Source organism: Vitis vinifera, chromosome 2 (assembly GCF_030704535.1).
Source record: "Vitis vinifera cultivar Pinot Noir 40024 chromosome 2, ASM3070453v1".
In the NCBI taxonomy this organism is placed as follows: Eukaryota; Viridiplantae; Streptophyta; class Magnoliopsida; order Vitales; family Vitaceae; genus Vitis; species Vitis vinifera.
Genome location: NC_081806.1, coordinates 12,399,037 through 12,418,515, shown reverse-complemented (window position 1 = coordinate 12,418,515; position 19,479 = coordinate 12,399,037). Strand labels below are relative to the sequence as shown.

The window sequence follows — 19,479 nt, the reverse complement described above, 5'->3', positions numbered from 1 at the left end:
TGTGCACAGTGTGTGAATAGCTTAAAGTGGAAGACATAAGCTTGAATTCAATAGAAACTTCAACAATTCATCAACTTTAATAAACATAATGCGAACTTTAAGTCAAGTAAAAAGACAAAAATTCAATTTCTCCTTTTTCATTTTGAAAATTTTTCCTTAATAACCATGGAGAGTAGAATAAAAACTTAAAAAATTTTAAAATTAAGCAAAAAGCAACTAAATTACCAAAATAACTTAGCATTATTAACAAAAACTTCCTTCCTCAACTCTCCCCCCAACCAAGCTGAACATTGTCCTCAATGTGACAAAAGCGATTGAAAAATAGGGAGGAAGTAGTACCTCCTGAGTGACATGGAGTCTGAGTTGTATAGGAGGAACCATACGTTTCAAAAAAGACAATAGAGTTAGCGAGTAGAGGAAATAGAAAAATGCCAAGTTTAAACAAAAAAAAAAATGATGTCCATATATGAATCTGAGAAAGTACAATGAAATGATCATGCAATACATCCAATCCCAGAATATATAATATCAACTAATATACTAAGTAAATACAATATAAAGAAATGATCAAGGAGCGGGGTCCTCTAGTGGACATGATGGTGTAGCTGGAGAAGGTCCATCGGCTCCATAATGGCCGTCTGAGTAGTGGTCAAAGTTTGGAAAGAAGCGAGCAAGTCACGATACTCTGCACCAGGGATAGTAATGGGCGGCTCTGGGGTAGGAGGAACAGCAGGTGGGGCATCAGACGATGTTGCCTCTGGTACGGGCTCCGAAGGAGCTGAAGTGGACAGAGCAAATATAGATGGTAAGGGTTATGGAGGAACTTCCCTTGGCTCGGGAAGTTCTGGGGAATGCTAATGGTGCAATACATGATTCCATTGGTCAAGAGAGAAGCTCTCTTGACAATGACGGCGGGTCTCAGAATGAGGGTCTGCAGGGAAACCCATATGCGCTAGAACATGGCATAGCAACCGAGGGAAAAGTAAACGAATGGTGTCTACCCTCGTAAGACGCCTCTTATGCACCTTCTCCTCAAAATAGAGGAGGGAAGCCATAATCAAATGATGGGGGCCAAAGTAGTAGTCCTCAGAGATACAGAATAACGCCTCTAGAATGGCCCCTCGCCTCTGCACTTTATGCTGAAAAGGAAAAAGATTGGTGCAAAGCACAACATCAACTAGGAGCATTGCTGGGATTTTCGAAGACCGAGAGCATGCTTTCTGGAAAATGGTCATAAAGGCAATTTCGCACAAGGAGATAGGGTGGTGCGAATTTCGCACCAGAGAATTGAGTAGTGCGAAATTCCCTGTGTCTTGGCTTTTCTCCCCTGTTTTCCCTTTGACTTCATTCTTCAAGCTTTCCTACCTGCATGTTAACACAAAAACCAATTCAAACCACATTAGAGTGAAATTAAGGTCAAAAATAAAAATCAAAAGATGCATATACACAAGAAAAAACACTAGATTAATCTAAAATTAACGCAAAAGGAAACAAAAAGAGGATGAACTTTTTAGTCTTTGAAGAGACTAAGTTCAACCATGAACTGAGTGTTTTCATGTTAGAGGTGGATCAAGGAGGATAAATTCCTCCTTGTCTCGGGAAAATGATTCCATATAGGGCTTGAGACGATGCCCATTCACTTTGAAAGTTCGAGTACTCTGAAGTTGAGTAGTTCCACTACTTCATTTGATTGCACGTCATGAATTATGAAAGGACCCGTCCACCTTGATTTCAATTTTCCCGGAAAAAGATGAAGTTTAGAGTCATAAAGCAAGACTCTTTGTCCCTTGGTAAAATTCTTCTGATTTACCAACTGATCATGCCATTTCTTCAACCTCTCTTTTGCAATTTTTGAATTGAGGTAAGCATCATTCCTCATTTCCTCCAATTCATTCAAATCCAAACATCTCTTTAACCCGGATCTTGTCAAATCCATGTTGAGCTTCTTGATTGCCCACCATGCTTTATATTCAACCTCCACTGGGAGATGGCACGCTTTGCCATAAACAAGGCGATAAGGAGACATTCCAAGAATGGTCTTATAAGCTGTCCTATAAGCCCATAATGAATCCAGGAGCTTAATAGACCAATCCTTCCTATTCACATTCACCACCTTCATCAGTATATTCTTGATTTCCTAGTTGGCTAACTCAACTTGGCCACTTGTTTGGGGGTGATAATGTGTAGCTACCTTGTGCTTGACCCCATATTTGGCTAGAAGAGTCTCAAAAGGCTTGTTGCAAAAATGGGTTCCTCCATCACTGATAATGGCCTTAGGCACTCCAAACCTTGAAAAGATGTTCTCCTTGAGAAATTTGAGAACCACCTTATGATCATTGCTCCTACATGGGATTGCTTCTACCCACTTAGAGACATAATCCACTCCCACCAAAATGTAGGAGTGTCCAAATGACATTGGAAATGGTCCCATGAAGTCTATCCCCCAAACATCAAAGACATCCACCATCAAGATGGGGTTCAAGGGCATCATATTCTGGCGTGTTAGCTTCCCAAGCCTTTGACACTGATCACATCCCTTGCACATAGAGTGGGCATCCTTGAAAAGAAAGGGCCACCAAAAACCTGATTGGACCACTCTCATGGCTATTTTCTGGGAAGCAAAATGACCTCCACATGTACTATCATGACAATGGGATAAAATTCCTGATTGCTCTTGTTCAGGAACACATTTCCTTATGATTTGATCCGCACAATATTTGAAGAGAAAAGGCTCCTCCCAATAATAGGCATGGATCTTAGCAAAGAAATGCTTCTTGTCTTGGGCACTCCAGTCACTTGGAACTTCTCCAGTAACCAAGTAATTTGCAATGTGAGAATACCATGGAGCTACCTCTATTGACATGAGAGTCTCCTCAGGGAAGTCATCATTGATAAGCAGACCATGTGAGTTATGTGCTATCACAAGTCTTGACAAGTGGTCAGCTACCACATTTTCTACTCCCTTTTTATCCTGGATTTGGAGATTGAACTCTTGAAGCAAAAGGATCCATCTTATCAATCTTGCCTTGGCATCTTGCTTGGTGAGCAAGTACTTCAAAGCAGAATGGTGAGTGAACACCACTATAAAGGACCCTACCAAATAGGCACGAAACTTATCCAAGGCAAAAACTACTGCCAACAACTCCTTCTCAATAGTTGTGTAGTTCCTTTGAGCCTCATTCAAAGTTTTACTTGCATAATAAATCACATAGTGATTCCGTGAAAATCCAGTTGGGTCATTTAATAAAAAACATTTATAAAACCTATGACCTCATACTAGCGTAGCAAAGCTACTATAGTATAGTGGCTCTAGGGTCGAACTCTGGGATGGGTTTTCATTCTACCAGTGATATACTCAAGATTAGAAATTGAATTTAATGATTTCCTTTATCAAAAACTTAAAGTTTAAAAGAAAATAAAATTTGTTTTGAAAGGTGTTTGAAACTAAACTAACATAAACTAATTAAAAATAGAAGAAAGAAAGTCTCCTAGAGCTAGAGGTTGCTAGGATCAAGTTCAGAATGCAAAGTGGAAAAATCCGGATTTTTCTCCTCGCATTGGGGATTTAACCTATAGTTATTTCCCGAACCGGTATAGGTTTAACAATGAAGATTTAATCCATAAAAAGTCAATAGAAATGGTAGTCAAGGTCCATTAATGGCTCTAGACATTATGGGTCTTCACCTTGAGTCACTTTCCAATGGCTCGTACATGATAACTAATGGACTGATATGGATCTAGCAATAAGCATCCATAGAGACCTGAAGCTTACCATGTATTGGCCATTCAAAGTGATTCTAAGGGATTTAAAGCAAAACTTTGGATTTAGAAGCCATTTATGAACTCCAACTACCTGAATTTAATGCACGGGAGTTTTCCACCTTTGGATCTGGACTTTTCACCTAGCTTCCTTCACTCCAAGAAACCAAAAGTTTAGCCTCTCATCCTCCGAGAAAACATCCTCAGAGGTTGTTTGGCTTCCAAGAAAAATAAAATAGTAAAGAGAAAAGAGAAATGAGAGAGCTCTGTATATTTTCTAAGTGTCAAACATAACACATATCATATATCCAAGAGGTGATTTCCACCCCTTATATAGTCTTTACAAAAGCAAAAGCTTGTGATTGGTTAGTTACAAGGATAAGAAAGGAAATTACATCAAAAAATACATAAGAAAATATCTAAAGTGGAGTCGGCAAAAACAGAGGAAAATTCGCACCACGCATGGGTTGTGCTAATTTTGAAGGTGTTGTACGAAAATTTCGCACAAGCCTGGAGCAGTCGGCTTCCAAAGGCCATATCTTCCTCATTTCAGCTCTAAATCGTACACGGTTTGAAGTGTTGGATTCTTGACTTCCTGAGCTTTGAAATGGTATATAGCATGTAGAAAATGGACTTCGATAAGTGCTCCAAAAGTGCGAAAGAATATTGGAGCTGCTGTCCTCTTTGCTTGCTTTTCCTCTTTGCTTCTCTCCTTTACTTGGCTTGTTTTAATGATCCAAAAGGCTGTCAAAACACTAAAACTAGCCACAAATATGATTAGAAGTCATTGCTAGGTCCTTAACATGCCAATTAGAATAAAGATGGAGAATTACTACACAAAAGTGCTTAAAAGATATTGAATTAAAGGTAGAAAATAGCACTCTTTGGGTAGTAATCACTCCCCCCAACTAACACATTGCTAGTCCTTGAGCAATGAAGGAGAGAAAAAATAAAGAAAAATAGATAATATAATGTAATATTTTACAAAATCATGCTGATCACTCAAAAAAAATAATCAAGTGCCATGATTAGATCAAACTCTCACATGGCAAGTCAAGGATATAAAACTCAATCCTCAACAAGAGTCATCAAATAACTTACCTATCACAACATGCAGAGAGTGGGCATTATGCAATTTTGAGTATCAAAATAATTTCCACTCCCAAAGGACCAACTCTTAATCTTCCACAAAAATCTAAGTGTTAAGATGCTTAGTTTCCAGTTATAGTATGTCAAACTATATTCTCCCCCCTACTAAGGTTTTTCTCTAACTTTAGCAACACTAACTCATATATAGAAGGCTAAGAACGCACCTCTTATATATGTATATACTCCACCCATCCACCCATGTAACGAGCAGTGAGGTCGGTGACTCCCAACCAGTAAAGGCTTAGGGCACCAGGTTTTAAAGATTTTCACCATATACCCCTCGGACCTTGCTCGGGTTTCAAAGCGAGTGAAGCAAAATTTTTTTCATAAGACACATTGGTCGTTTATAAGGTGTCCCAACACTAATAGAATGAGGTCAATGGAACCAAGTTGAAAATTTCCTAAGTTTAGGGGGTGAGAAAGTTTTCCATCTTATAACTGGAATCTAATGTGTTCAGTGTGTGAAAAGATTAGAGTGGAAGACTTAAGATTGAAATCAAAAGGAGCTTCAACAATTTATCAACTTTAATAAGCATAATACAAACTCTAAGACTATGGCAATAAGATAAGAATTTAATTTCTCCTATTTATTTTTGAGAATTTATCTTTAAGAAAACAAGGAGAGTTTGCAAAAAATTTGTTAGCAAAAACTTAACCAAAATTCAACAAATTACTTCCTCAACTCTCCCCCCAACTAGGATGAACATTGTCCCCAATGTTCTAAAAGCAAGTGATAATAAAAGAAAGGAAGTGATACCTCCTGATAGTAAGGGACTCTGAATGAACAGGAGAAACCACATGTTGCATAAGAAAAGAAAAATCATAAGAGTGATGAATAGAGGAAATAAAAAGGAATAGCTAAAATACACAAAAAGGAAGATGTCTATATAAACTGAGAGAGTACAATATACAAGAGAAACATGGAATACATCTAATCCCAGTATAAAAGTGGTCCAAAATATATAAGACATCCAAAAACATAGAATATAGATACAAAAAAGGAGATGAGTGATCGTATGATCAAGTAGTAGGCTCCTCTGGTGGATAGGATGGGTCCTCTGCTGGAACTGAGGAAGGCACCTCTATAGGTGGAGCTGGTGGCAAAAGACCGAGGTGCTACTGAATCTCATGAAGAATGAGAGTCTGCTGGTCCTGCTAAAGCTGGAAGTGGTCCATCCGCTCCATAATGGCCGTCTGAGTAGTGGTCAGAGTCTGGAAAGAAGCGAGCAAGGCACGGTACTCTGCACCAGGGATAGTGATGGGCGACTTTGAGGTATGAGGAACAGCAGGTGGGGCATCAGATGATGCTGCCTCTGGTACAGGCTCCGAGGGAGTTGAAGTGGACGGAGCAGGAGGGACTTCCCTTGGCTCGGGAAGTTCTGGGGAATGCTGATGGAGCCATACCTGATTCCATTGTTCTAGAGCGAAGCTCACTCGACAATGGCGGCGGGGCTCAGAACGAGGATCTGTAGGAAAACCCATATGCGCCAAAACATGGCATAGCAGCCGAGGGAAAAGTAAATGAATGGAAGCCGCCCTCGTAAGACGCCGCTTATGCACGTTCTCCTCAAAATGGAGGAGAGCGGCCATAATCAAATGATGGGGGCCAAAGTAGTAGCCCTCAGAGATACGAAATAATGCCTCTAAAATGGCCCCTCGCCTCTGCACTCTATGCTGAAGAGGAAAAAGGTTGGCGCGAAGCACCACATCAACTAGGAGCATCCCTGGGGGAAGCTCCCTCCTGAAAATGGTCATCTGGGAAGATGTCCCTCGAGATAGGATACGAACCATGTCCCACTCAGAAAGTGGGACCTAGCGTCTAAATGCAGTGGGATCAGTTCGTGCATAAGGGATATGGAAAGCCTCGGCAATCTGTTTAGCCCCCAAAATACCCTGGCATCCATCAATGGTAAAAAGTATCGAGGCTGGTACCAGGACGCCACGAGTAGTCATAGACTGGTAAAAGTCTAAAGCTACTCGAGGATAAAAGAACTAGGGCGGAGTCATAAAGGGTACAAGATGGTACCTCTCAAGTAGGCTGTATGAATCCTGCAACTCAGTCTGCTGGCGCAAAATAGTGTGATCAAAATATGCCTCGACATGAAATGCTCTGGATCGGCAATCTGAGTTGCCCTCAATGGGCGAGCTAGGTCTAGGGCGCTTGGTGGAAGGAGGCTGAGACTGTGAATCCCGAGGTGCTCTAGAGGACTCTCCTAGCTCTAAAGTCTTGGCTTTCTTTGTAGGAGGACCCCGAGGTGGAATCTGAGTAGGGGCCACAAGCGTGGCAGATGCTCTCCTCGTATGGTATCTGCTCTGAGGGGCAGAATCAGCTAAATATGGAGGCGCATCTAGTGGGGCCCGCATAGGGGCGGCTCTCTGACTGCTCTGGGGAGCTGAGGTATGTCCTCCTCGTGTCTTAGGCATGATGAAGAAATGAAATGAGGCTCAGAGGCTTGGGATTGAGGAGGGTAGGGATGGAGAAATTGTAAAATTCGCACAAGGGGGGTGTTGTGCGAAAATTTCGCACAAGGGGGGGTGTTGTACGAAAAATTCGCACAAGGCACTATTCACCCGCCCTCTTGCAAATTTGAAGCTCGTTCAAATGGTGAAAAATTTTGGCTTTTGAGGGTGGGAAATGCTGGCTAAGGTAGGAAAAGGATTTTTCATGGTGGCTAGGCTTGGAAATTGGAGCTTTTTCACGAAGAGAATTTGAAATTTGGAGTTCCTCTACCCGGCGGCAATGGGTTTCCTTTGAAGAAAACGTGGCTTGAATCCTTAGCTTGAGGCTTTGGTTTGGTAAATGCAAGGTTGGGATTGGTTGAGGGATGGATTTAGAGTATTGAGTGAAGAATTGGAAGGTTTTTGATGGTGGAAAGAGGAGAAAATTGAAGGTGTGAACTATGGTGACACTACAAGAAAAGAAGTCTTCGTTGACAGTTTTTCACTGTCAATGTAAGGTATATCTGTGAAGGTAGGTTATTGTTCATATATGTTATCTATGCCAGTGACAAGAAAAGTTTAAAGGTAACTTAACATATACATATGTTAAGATTTCTCTATTTTTACAAATGATGAAATCTCATTAGTATATGATATGTCAATGTTTCTTTCATATATGTTAAGGTTTGATTCAACTTATATTAAGATTACTTAATCTTATGTCAATGTTAACTCACTCTTTTGTTAAGATTAGTCCAACAAATGTCAAGGTTAGGTATCATATATGTCATGATTAACCCCACATATATCAAGGCTTTTAGATACATATGTCAATGTTAGATTTTATATATATCATAATTGACTTATATATGTCAATGTAGGGAATAAGTACAATTGTCAAGGTTCCCATCGAAAAATTTTAAAATTATTTTTTAATATGAAAAATTGAACTTGTTGCCATGTATAATCAATTTGATATTATTTAAGAATGATAATGACAATCAAATTATCATGATTTTATATATAATCAAAACATATTTAATATACATTTAATTATTAATTAAAGCACAAATCAATGAACTTGTTTAAAGTTATCCCCAATTTCTCTATATAGAAGAAACTCATATAATATACAATGAAATTAAAAACACACTACAAGACAATATACATAAAATTAAATTAAGTTGCTCATGTATATATCTACAACCAAGTCTCTTGCCTCCATCTTGACGCATTACTTTATAGGAAAGCCTTAAATTTCCAACACCCAAACTTTGAATCTGTAGCAAAAAATATAGAGCATATTAACAAATTAAAAAGAAAAATGTATAATGAAGAGCAATCAAATATCAAGCTTTATGAATAATTTTAATAGCAAGCTAGCCACTACACCTTTATTAGATAATAATAGTGAATCTAGAAAGCCATGGGCAGTATAAGTTTTGATTCATCTAAATCTAGAGAGGAACTATGGCCCCTTGTTGGGGTTGAACCGACGACCAAGAATTTGCATCGATCCAATTGAAAGCAATTGGGCTCAAAAATGCGTCAAGGATGCCAAAGGAGCTGACCAAGGCAAGGGCATGTGGTCGCAATTCACTGCAGAGTATTGTTACTTCTTTTCTAATTCCAGCAGCATTGTCGGGTGACAAGTAACCATATTGGAGAAAGGAAGCATCTTCTTCCAAGATAATCAAGACATGCATGGATCTTAACAGACTTAACATACTCTGCATAAGGAAAAAAAATGCAAAAACAATCAGCAATTGGGTTTGCATCACTTCATTGTTCTACAAATGCTTGAGTTGGAAATAAGGATAGTTGTATATGTTACACAGTAGAAAAAATAGGGAAATTGTCACTCAAAATGCCATTACACAAAAATCCCATATTATATCTAATTCTGATAAGCATATCTGGGTTTTTAGCATGTTGAAGGTTCAATCACTAAGAAAGCAACAAGACTGCTGCATCTGTATCAGTGATATGTATAAAACAAAAGTAGAAGCTACTACTTACACTCATAACTTAAGTTTCCTTAATCAACACTTTTTTGGAATGTATAAATCCTATAATCTCTTCTAGTCTTCATCCAATTTTCCCCCAAACCCAGATATGGATAGACCGTGCAATACTTATTCACATCCAGCATTTTGTACCTTCCTTAGACTGACATTTTTTTGATTGGTAGAGTTACTTATATTTATGACAAAAAGGTACCGATATTTACCTTAAGTGGACCAGAAGACACAGTTGCCTCAGCATCTAAAAAGGTCTGCAAAATTGCTCGATCCAAGAAAGCTCTCCCCAAGTCTTCTACAAGTTGATAACTCTGGTGCATCAAAGGAAAAAAATTGTGAGAGTGATATACAGAGAGAAAGAGAGGAAACTCAAGTTAATGCGAAGATCCTGACCTAAAGAAGGGCATACTCTCTGCTTAGGCCCTGTGCTTGAAGCTGCGATATCTCAGTAGCAAAATGGATCAATAGATCTCGCTCCCTCAGGTAGAATATATCAGTTTGATAGCCAAATCAAGGGAGTAAGAAATTTCTCTCTACTTCATTGACTAACCAAATTGCTGCTAATAAAGCTACAATTACAGTACCTGGAATTGGCTACTTCTGAGGGTAGAACTTGTGAGTTGAGATTGAACGACAGGGTAAGATTTGTTCATGTGTTCTAACCCCAGTCCTTTAAATGGTTTATTCCTCTTCTGCACTACAATATATTCTACAAGGAGAGCCTTGCTAACCTGATTTCACACATTTAATCCATAAATTCCACCTCTACAAGCCCAAATCGTACATAAGAAGAAATTTAGTGAAGTAATAGTTTCTTAACATCTTTCAAGTTTATTAAAAACTGGCAAGTTGTATCCCCACTGGTCAATTGGTTCGGTCACATGATAGGCAGAGTGTTGGTTCAATAATTAGAACCAACCAATGTAATTCATAGGCTGTAGTCTGATCATGATTTGCAGGCAAAGGTTGTGTTTTTCAGCCTGGCTCAAAAATCGTGGATTTAAGATTCGTGAAATTTAAATCCAGTGGCACAAAAGCAAAGAGACCCCTAGAACATATCCAAAAAACACTGGGAGCAAAAAAAAAAAGCAATTTTTTTTTTTGTTTCCTTGGGGGTTTTGCATGGATTTTCTTGGAAATCAAACGAAGAAAACAGGGGTTTTGCAAAGAGAAAACACGGGGAACAAAAAAAAAACCAATTTTTATGGTTTTCCTTGGGGGTTTTACACAGATTTTCTTGGAAATCAAATGAGGATGAATTTTCCCGGAAATCGAATGGGGAATGAATTTTCTTGGGAATCAAATGAGGGTTTTACAAGTAGAAAACACAAGGAGCAAAAAAAAAAAATCAATTTTTTTTTGTTTTCCTTGAGGGTTTTGCATGGATTTTCTCGGAAATCAAATGATAATGAATTTTCCCGGAAATCGAATAGGGGATGGATTTTCTTAGGAATCAAATGGGGGTTGCAAAAAAAAAAAAAAAAAAACAATAATAACATGACTAGATTAGTACCTACTAGGATTGAGAGTCGTAGAGAATGGCGGATTCTGTCGTCTAGAGAGCAACTTTAGAAAAGGCCTTCTTGATGCCCAATACCCCAAGTGAGAGAAGCGGTGGCCCTTTTGATTTTTATAGTTAGCAGAGATAAAAAAATAAAAAAATAATAAAAAATAAAACAAACCATGAGAACAATTTTCCTCTCTCTATATAAATAATTATTAGTTACCCTTCTTTATTTTGATTAAATCACATTGAAATTTCCATTTTTATGGACAATATTTTATGAATTAAAATTAAATTGATAAAATAAATTATTAATAATCTTAATTATTTAAATAAATTAATATTAATAGAAAAAGTTGTTACCATATATTTTTAATAAAATTTTAGAAATTAAATCTCAAATAAAATATTTTATATAAATTAATTTAATTTTTCATTTAAAATATAATAAAACGTGTTTTAATAAAAATATTTTAAAATATTTTAAACAAATATTGTCTTCAACAAGATGGGCTCCCTTCATCTAACAATATGGTGGAACTACATCAATCTTCATTTTGATACTAAGACTATTGCAATGTCATATGTATTATATTTATGTATAAATTATTTTTATTCACTAAAATCAAATATTTCTTAACTCAATTCTAACTTTATACACTTCCAAAATTCATATTTATTATTCTTAAAATTCAAATATCGAATTTATTGATATATAGGTCTACCAATGTTTTATTTATTTATCATATTTATATGAATTATATTTACAAAATAACTTTAAAATATGAATCCTTACTTATTTTATCATTTTTTTGGAGGTTTTTTCAAGCATTCATATATATTTTAAATAATTTTCGCTCCACCAATATTTGTGAAAAAATATCCATCGATATTTTTTCGATATTTCTGATATATCCGTAAAATCAAAGTACTGATTTATTCGTAATTACCGATATTTTCATTCTTGGTTTAGAGCAAAAAGTTTGAAACCCTAAGCTCTCAAAATGAATATCGGGTTTTGAGAAAAGGAGGAGTGTTCTTTGTAAATACCACAGGGAACCTTGACAGGTAATTATAACATGATATCTTGACTTATAATCCATAGGTCATTTAAGATCTTTTTACTAGAATTAAAATGGCATATATGTTTAAAATCATACCTTGACTTTTGATTTTATGTCAAGCTAGCCACATTATATAAGTACCTTGACATATGAACATACTAACTATACATTGACTTATAAATTATCTGTCAAGATTCTATTATATAAGTCATGAAAGAATTCAAAAAAAATTTATACATGTCATTACTGGTTTAAACAAGTTGTATATGTCGTAGTTGTTAATTTAAATAGGCAATATTGACACATATCACCTTAAGTCAAGATAATATATGTCAACAATGACCTTTTTTCTTGTAGTGTGAATAGTGAATGTCGCGGCTATGGAGTGAAGTTATGGAGATGGGCTGCCATGGTGGTGCTAAGAATGGGGAATGATGAAGAAAAGGGGCTTAAGGAAAGGATTGGGTGATCGGAAGAGAGGTGTTGAGAGAAATGAAGAAGAAGCTTAGCATTTGGAGAGGAGAACACGACCTTTAAAGAGGAAGTGCAAATTTCGCACGACACCTTGTGTTGTGCGAAAATTTCGCATTCTTGTGGAGTACCAAGACAGAGAGCATGGTTTTGAAAATTTGTCCCAAAAACGAATTCGCACAAGGTTCGCACAAGGGATTTTGGGAAGGGACCGAGAGCATGCATTTTTTGAAAATTGGCACAAAAGCATTTTCGCACAAGGGATGTGTCGTGCGAAAATACTCACAACAGGAAGTGTTGTGCGAAAATGGCTGAGTCTTGGTTTTTTCTCCCCTGTTTTCCCTTGTTTTCACCATGACTTCATTCTTCAAGCTTTCCTACCTGAATGTTAACACAAAAAAAACCAATTCAAAACACATTAGAACGAAATTAAAGTCAAAAATAAATATCAAAACATGCAAAAACACAAGAGAAACTAGATTAAACTAAAATTAATGCAAAATGGAACAAAAAGAGGATGAACTTTTTAGTCTTTGAAGAGACTAAGTTCAACCATGAACCAAGTGTTTTCATGTTGGAGGTGGCTCAAGGAGGATGAATTCCTCCTTGTCTTGGGAAAATGATTCCATATAGGGCTTGAGACGATGCCCATTCACTTTGAAAGTTCGAGTGCTATTGAAGTTGAGTAGTTCCACTACTCCATTTAATTGCACATCATGAATTATGAAAGGACCCGTCCACCTTGATTTCAATTTTCCCATAAAAAGATGAAGCTTAGAGTCATAAAGCAAGACTCTTTGTCCCTTGGTAAAATTCTTTTGATTTACCAATTGACCATGCCATTTCTTCAACCTCTCTTTTGCAATTTTTGAATTGAGGTAAGCATCATTCCTCATTTCCTCCAATTCATTCAAATCCAAACATCTCTTCAACCCGGCTCTTGTCAAATCCATGTTGAGCTTCTTGATTGCCCACCATGCTTTATATTCAACCTCCACTGGAAGATGACATGCTTTGCCATAAATAAGGCGATAAGGAGACATTCCAAGAATGGTTTTGTAAGCGGTCCTATAAGCCCATAAGGAATCTAGGAACTTAATAGACCAATCCTTCCTATTCACATTCACCACCTTCATCAATATATTCTTGATCTCCCGGTTGGCTAACTCAACTTGGCCACTTGTTTGAGGGTGATAAGGTGTAGCTACCTTGTGCTTAACCCCATATTTGGCTAGAAGAGTCTCAAAAGTCTTATTGCAAAAGTGGGTTCCTCCATCACTGATAATGGCCTTAGGCACTCCAAATCTTGCAAAGATGTTGTCTTTGAGGAATTTAAGAACCACCTTATGATCATTGCTCCTACATGGGTTGCTTCTACCCACTTAGAGACATAATCCACTCCCACCAAAATGTAGGAATGTCCAAACGACATTGGAAATGGTCCCATGAAGTCTATCCCCCAAACATCAAAGACATCCACTATAAAGATGGGGTTCAAGGGCATCATATTTCGGCGTGTTAGCTTACCAAGCCTTTGACACCGATCACATCCCTTGCACATAGAGTGGGCATCCTTGAAAAGAGAGGGCCACCAAAAACCTGATTGGATCACTTTCATAACTGTTTTCTGGGAGGCAAAATGACCTCCACATGCACTATCATGGCAATGGGAAAGAATTCCTGATTGCTCTTGTTCAGGAACACATTTCCTTATGATTTGATCCGCACAATATTTGAAGAGAAAAGGCTCCTCCCAATAATAGGCATGGATCTTAGCAAAGAAATGCCTCTTGTCTTGGGCACTCCACTCACTTGGAACTTCTCCAGTAACCAAAAAATTTGCAATGTGAGAATACCATGGAGCTACCTCTATTGACATGAGAGACTCCCCAGGGAAGTCGTCATTGATAGGTAGACCATGTGAATCATGTGTTATCACAAGTCTTGACAAGTGGTCAGCTACCACATTTTCTACCCCCTTTTTATCCCGGATTTGGAGATTGAATTCTTGGAGTAAAAGGATCCATCTTATCAATCTTACCTTGGAATCTTGCTTGGTTAGCAAGTACTTCAAAGCAGAATGGTCAGTGAACAACACTATAGAGGACCCTACCAAATAGGCACGAAACTTATCCAAGGCAAAAACTATTGCCAACAACTCCTTCTCAGTAGTTGTGTAGTTCCTTTGAGCCTTGTTCAAAGTTTTGCTCGTATAATAAATCACATAGGGCATTCCATCTTCTCTTTGCCCCAAAACAGCCCCCATAGCAAGATCACTTGCATCACACATTACCTCAAAAGGTAATTTCCAATTTGGGGCTCTCACTATTGGTGTAGTTGTGAGGAATTGCTTCAGTTCCTCAAAACTCTTCTGACACTTCTCATCCCACACAAACTTGGCATCCTTTACAAAGATTTCACAAAGAGGCTTTGAGATTTTTGAGAAATCCTTAATGAACCTCCTATAGAACCTGGCATGTCCGAGGAATTGCCTAATTCCCTTAACATTTGTGGGAGGTGGCAGCTTAAGAATTAGCTCCACCTTTGCCTTATCTACCTCAATGTCATTCTTGGAGATGATATGTCCTAAGACAATTCCTTGTTGTACCATAAAATAGCACTTTTCCCAATTTAGCACTAGGTCTTTCACAATACATCTTTGGAGAACTCTTCTAAATGCAACAAACACTCCTCATAAGAACTTCCATATACAGTGATGTCATCCATGAAGACTTCCATGATGCGTTCCACCATATCACTGAAGATTCTTAGCATACATCTTTGGAAAGTTGCAGGAGCATTACATAGACCAAAGGGCATTCTCCTATACGCAAAAGTACCAAAGGGGCAAGTGAAGGTTGTCTTTTCTTGATCTTCCAAATCAATTTCTATTTGGAAGTACCCCGAGTAACCATCCAAAAAACAGTAGAAAGGATGTCCTGAGACTCTCTCAAGGACTTGGTCCATGAAAGGCAATGGGAAATGGTCCTTCCTAGTCACTGAATTCAACCTCCTATAGTCTATACACACCCTCCATCCTGAGGTAGGACGTGTAGAGACTTCCTCTCCTTTCTCATTCTGGACCACAGTAATTCTAGATTTCTTTGGAACTACTTGGGTGGGGCTCACCCACAAGCTGTCTGAAATGGGATATATGATCCCAGCCTGAAGTAGCTTCAGAACTTCACCCCTCACCACCTCTTGCATGTGAGGGTTCAACCTCCTTTGGGGCTGCCTCACTGGTTTTGCATCTTCCTCCATATAGATATGGTGGGTGCACAGCAAAGGGCTAATCCCTTTCAGCTCAGAAATTTGCCATCCAATGGCTTTCTTGCATTTCCTGAGGACTCCCAAAAGACTATCCTCTTGATCACTAGTGAGAGTTGAAGAAAGCACCACTGGACATTTCTCATCTTCCTCCAAATATGCATACTTCAAATCAATAGGAAGTGGCTTCAAAACAAGCTTTGGAGGGTCCTCCACAGCTGCTCCTTGTGAGTCCTCCTTATTGAACAGTGGTAAGATCTCTTCCCGTCTCTTCCAAGGAGACATGATGGCTAGCACATCAGAGGGTTCAGGTAACCCTTCCTCAAGCAAGGCAAGGCTTTCATTCAAGATCTCTTCTACATTCTTGTCACAATGCTCTTCAACCAAAGTGTTGATCAAGCACACCTCCTCCAATCCTTCCTCCTCTTCTGGGTGAAGATGCCTCTTGCATAGGTGGAATATATTTAATTCCAAGTTCATGTTTCCAAATGTGAGCTGCATCACCCCATTTCGAAAATTGATAATGGCATTGGAGGTAGCTAGGAAAGGTCTCCCAAGGATGATTGGCATGTAATTTGCCTCCTTAACAGTGGGATCAGTATCAAGCACCACAAAATCCACAGGATAGTAGAATTTGTCCACTTGAACAAGAACATCCTCTATCACCCCCCTTGGGATTTTGACTGACCTGTCAGATAAGGAGAGAGTGATGGCTGTGGGCTTCAATCCTCCAAGTCTCAGTTGCTTGTACACAGAGTATGGGATCAAATTCACACTTGCCCCCAAGTCTAGTAAAGCTTTCTCCATATGTGTCCCTCCAATGTTGACTGAAATGGTGGGGCATCCCGGATCTTTATACTTTACTGGAGACTTACTCTGAATGATAGCACTTACTTGCTCAATGAAGAATGCATTCTTTGTCACATGTAACCCTCTCGTGACCGTGCACAAGTCCTTTAAAAACTTTGCATATGTGGGGACTTGCTTGATCATATCAAGTAAGGGTATATTCACCTTCACTTGTCTCAACACTTCAAGAATTTCTGATGAATTCTTGATTTCCTTCTTTCCATGTAAAGCTTGAGGAAAAGGGGAAGGCATATGTTTCTTCATCATATCCTCTTTAATCACTATCCTTGGCTCTTCTTCAATGCTTGATTTGGATGCACTTTTCTTCCCACTCTTCTCTTCTTGGTTATTGCTCTCTTTAACCAAGGTTTTCTTTGACATGAGTTCTTCATCTTGCCTCACCTTAGGCAAGGGTTGATCAACCTCCTTTCCATTCCTCAAAGTGATCACAACTTTGACCTCCCTCAACTTTGAAGACTCCCCCTCTTGGGTTTCAACTTCATGAACACCCTTGGGATTTTGGCTTGGTTGAGAGGGAAACTTTCCTTTCTCATTCACTGTGTTGAGGTTGGTAAGCCTAGAGATGGAGTATTGAATATTATCTATCTTTTGAGATAGATCATTTTGCATCCCCTCCATTCTCTTAATTTGAGAACTCTCAACATTTTCAATCTTTTGATGCAATTGGGAGTTAATTGCCTTTTGTTCACCCACAAAGTCACCCATGACTTTACTTAGGTTCACAATGGCTTGCTCCACTGAAGAGGTTTATTGAGGTGCTTGGGTTTGGGCTTGTGGTTGGTATGGAGGTGGTCTTGGTTTCCAAGAAAAATTTGGATGGTTTCTCCAGCTTCAATTATAGGTGTTTCCATAAGGTGCATTGTTGTTAGGCCTGAATTGTCCCACAACATTGGGTTGATCACCTAACATCTCCCTTACAGCTGGCATGGTTGGGCACTCATCTACCACATGATGACATGATTGGCAAATGGTGCATGGCATGACATGGGATTGGGTCTCGGAAATGGCTTGGACTTCATGCATCTTTTTCAACTCAAGTTCTTCCAACCTCCTTGCTATTGTTGCCACCTTAGCTTTCATGTCCATGTCTTCACTTAACACGTACATTCCACCCTTTGGATTTTGGGTTGGTTGAGAGGGAAACTTTCCTTTCTCTCTTGAGTTGGGCTCATCCCATCCTCTTGGCACCTCAAACACATAACTTAAAAAGTCTATGGCTTCTTCCGGATTCTTGCTCATAAAATCTCCCCCACACATGGTTTCAAGAATTTGCTTCATGGAGGAAGACATCCCATCATAAAAATAGCTCACCAAAAGCCATGTATCAAAGCCATGATGAGGACAAGCATTGATGGCTTCCATATACCTTTCCCAACATTCATGGAACTTCTCATTTTCTTTTGCAGAAAAAGTTTGAGATTTGTCTCTTCAACCCATTGGTCCTATGGGTGGGGAAAAATTTCTTCAAAAATTCGGCCTGAAGATCAACCCAATTCCTTATGCTCCTTGGCCTTAAAGAATTAAGCCATATTTTTGCCTTGTCCTTCAAATTAAAAGGGAATTGCTTGAGTCTCATCAAGTCTATTGAAGCTCCTCCCTCTCTAAAGGTATTGCACACCTCCTCAAACTCCTTGATGTGGGCATATGGATTCTCACTCTCCATTCCATGGAAATTTGGTAGGAGGGGCACAATATGGGGCCTTATAACCAGCTGCTCAAGAGGAGGTACAATGCATGAGGGTGCACTCATCCTTGGTGGGTGTATTCTATCCCTCATGGATAGATATGCATTTGGATTACCCCCTTGACCGTGTTGAGAATTCTGATCCTCTGGTGGAGGGTCCATGATGTTTACACAGATATCCAACTCTGTGTCATGAGGATTCTCAATCCTCACTAATCTTCCCTCTTGGTCCCGAATCCAATAAGGCATGCACAAGTTACAATACCTGAAATAAAAAAAACAACAAAAACAAAAGAAAACTAGCAAAAAGGTTAAAGTTAGAAAGAAAACGAAAATAAACTTAACAAAAGGAAAATGAAAGGAAATGAAGTTAGTGAAAAAGGAATTCACCAAACTTGTGATGAAAATCACAAGTAGCCTCTAAAAGGTTGTATCACTGTATTGTGGCACCATCCCCGGCAACGGCGCCATTTTGATTCCGTGAAAATCCAGTTGAGTCATTTAATAAAAAACATTTATAAAACCTATGACCTCATACTAGCGTAGCAAAGTTACTATAGTATAGTGGCTCTAGGGTCGAACTCTAGGATGGGTTTTCATTCTACTAGTGATATACTCAAGATTAGAAATTGAATTTAATGATTTCCTTTATTAAAAACTTAAAGTTTAAAAGAAAATAAAATTTGTTTTGAAAGGTATTTGAAACTAAACTAACATAAACTAATTAAAAATAGAAGAAATAAAGTCTCCTGGAGCTAGAGGTTGCTAGGATCAAGTTCAGAATGCAAAGTGGAAAATTCCGGAATTTTCTCCTCGCATTGGGGATTTAACCTATAGTTATTTCCCGAACCGGTATAGGTTTAACAATGAAGATTTAATCCATAAAAAGTCAATAGAAATGGTAGTCAAGGTCCATTAATGGCCCTAGACACTATGGGTCTTCACCTTGAGTCACTTTCCAATGGTTCGTACATGATAACTAATGGACTGATATGGATCTAGCAATAAGCATCCACAGAGACCTGAAGCTTACCATGTATTGGCCATTCAAAGTGATTCTAACGGATTTAAAGCAAAACTTTGGATTTAGAAGCCATTTATGAACTCCAACTACCTGAATTTAATGCATGGGAGTTTTCCACCTTTGGATCTGGACTTTTCACCTAGCTTCCTTCACTCCAAGAAACCAAAAGTTTTGCCTCTCATCCTCCGAGAAAACATCCTCAGAGGTTGTTTGGCTTCCAAGAAAAA

General features: G+C 38.6%; 1 long non-coding RNA gene across 2 annotated transcripts; it reads right to left on the bottom strand.

The window, feature by feature from the left end:
• Positions 1-8,342: 8,342 nt before the first annotated feature.
• On the bottom strand, positions 8,343-10,991 carry LOC100264277 (uncharacterized). 2 transcript variants are annotated; one of them, XR_009464932.1, is made up of 6 exons: positions 10,882-10,991; positions 9,953-10,099; positions 9,762-9,803; positions 9,578-9,679; positions 8,740-9,077; positions 8,343-8,627 (listed from the first exon to the last, which is right to left on the bottom strand). It is a non-coding gene; the product is annotated as an uncharacterized LOC100264277 (long non-coding RNA). The 2 variants fall into 2 exon arrangements; XR_009464931.1 differs by having other exon boundaries at positions 9,762-10,099.
• Between the last annotated feature and the right edge of the window lie 8,488 nt (positions 10,992-19,479).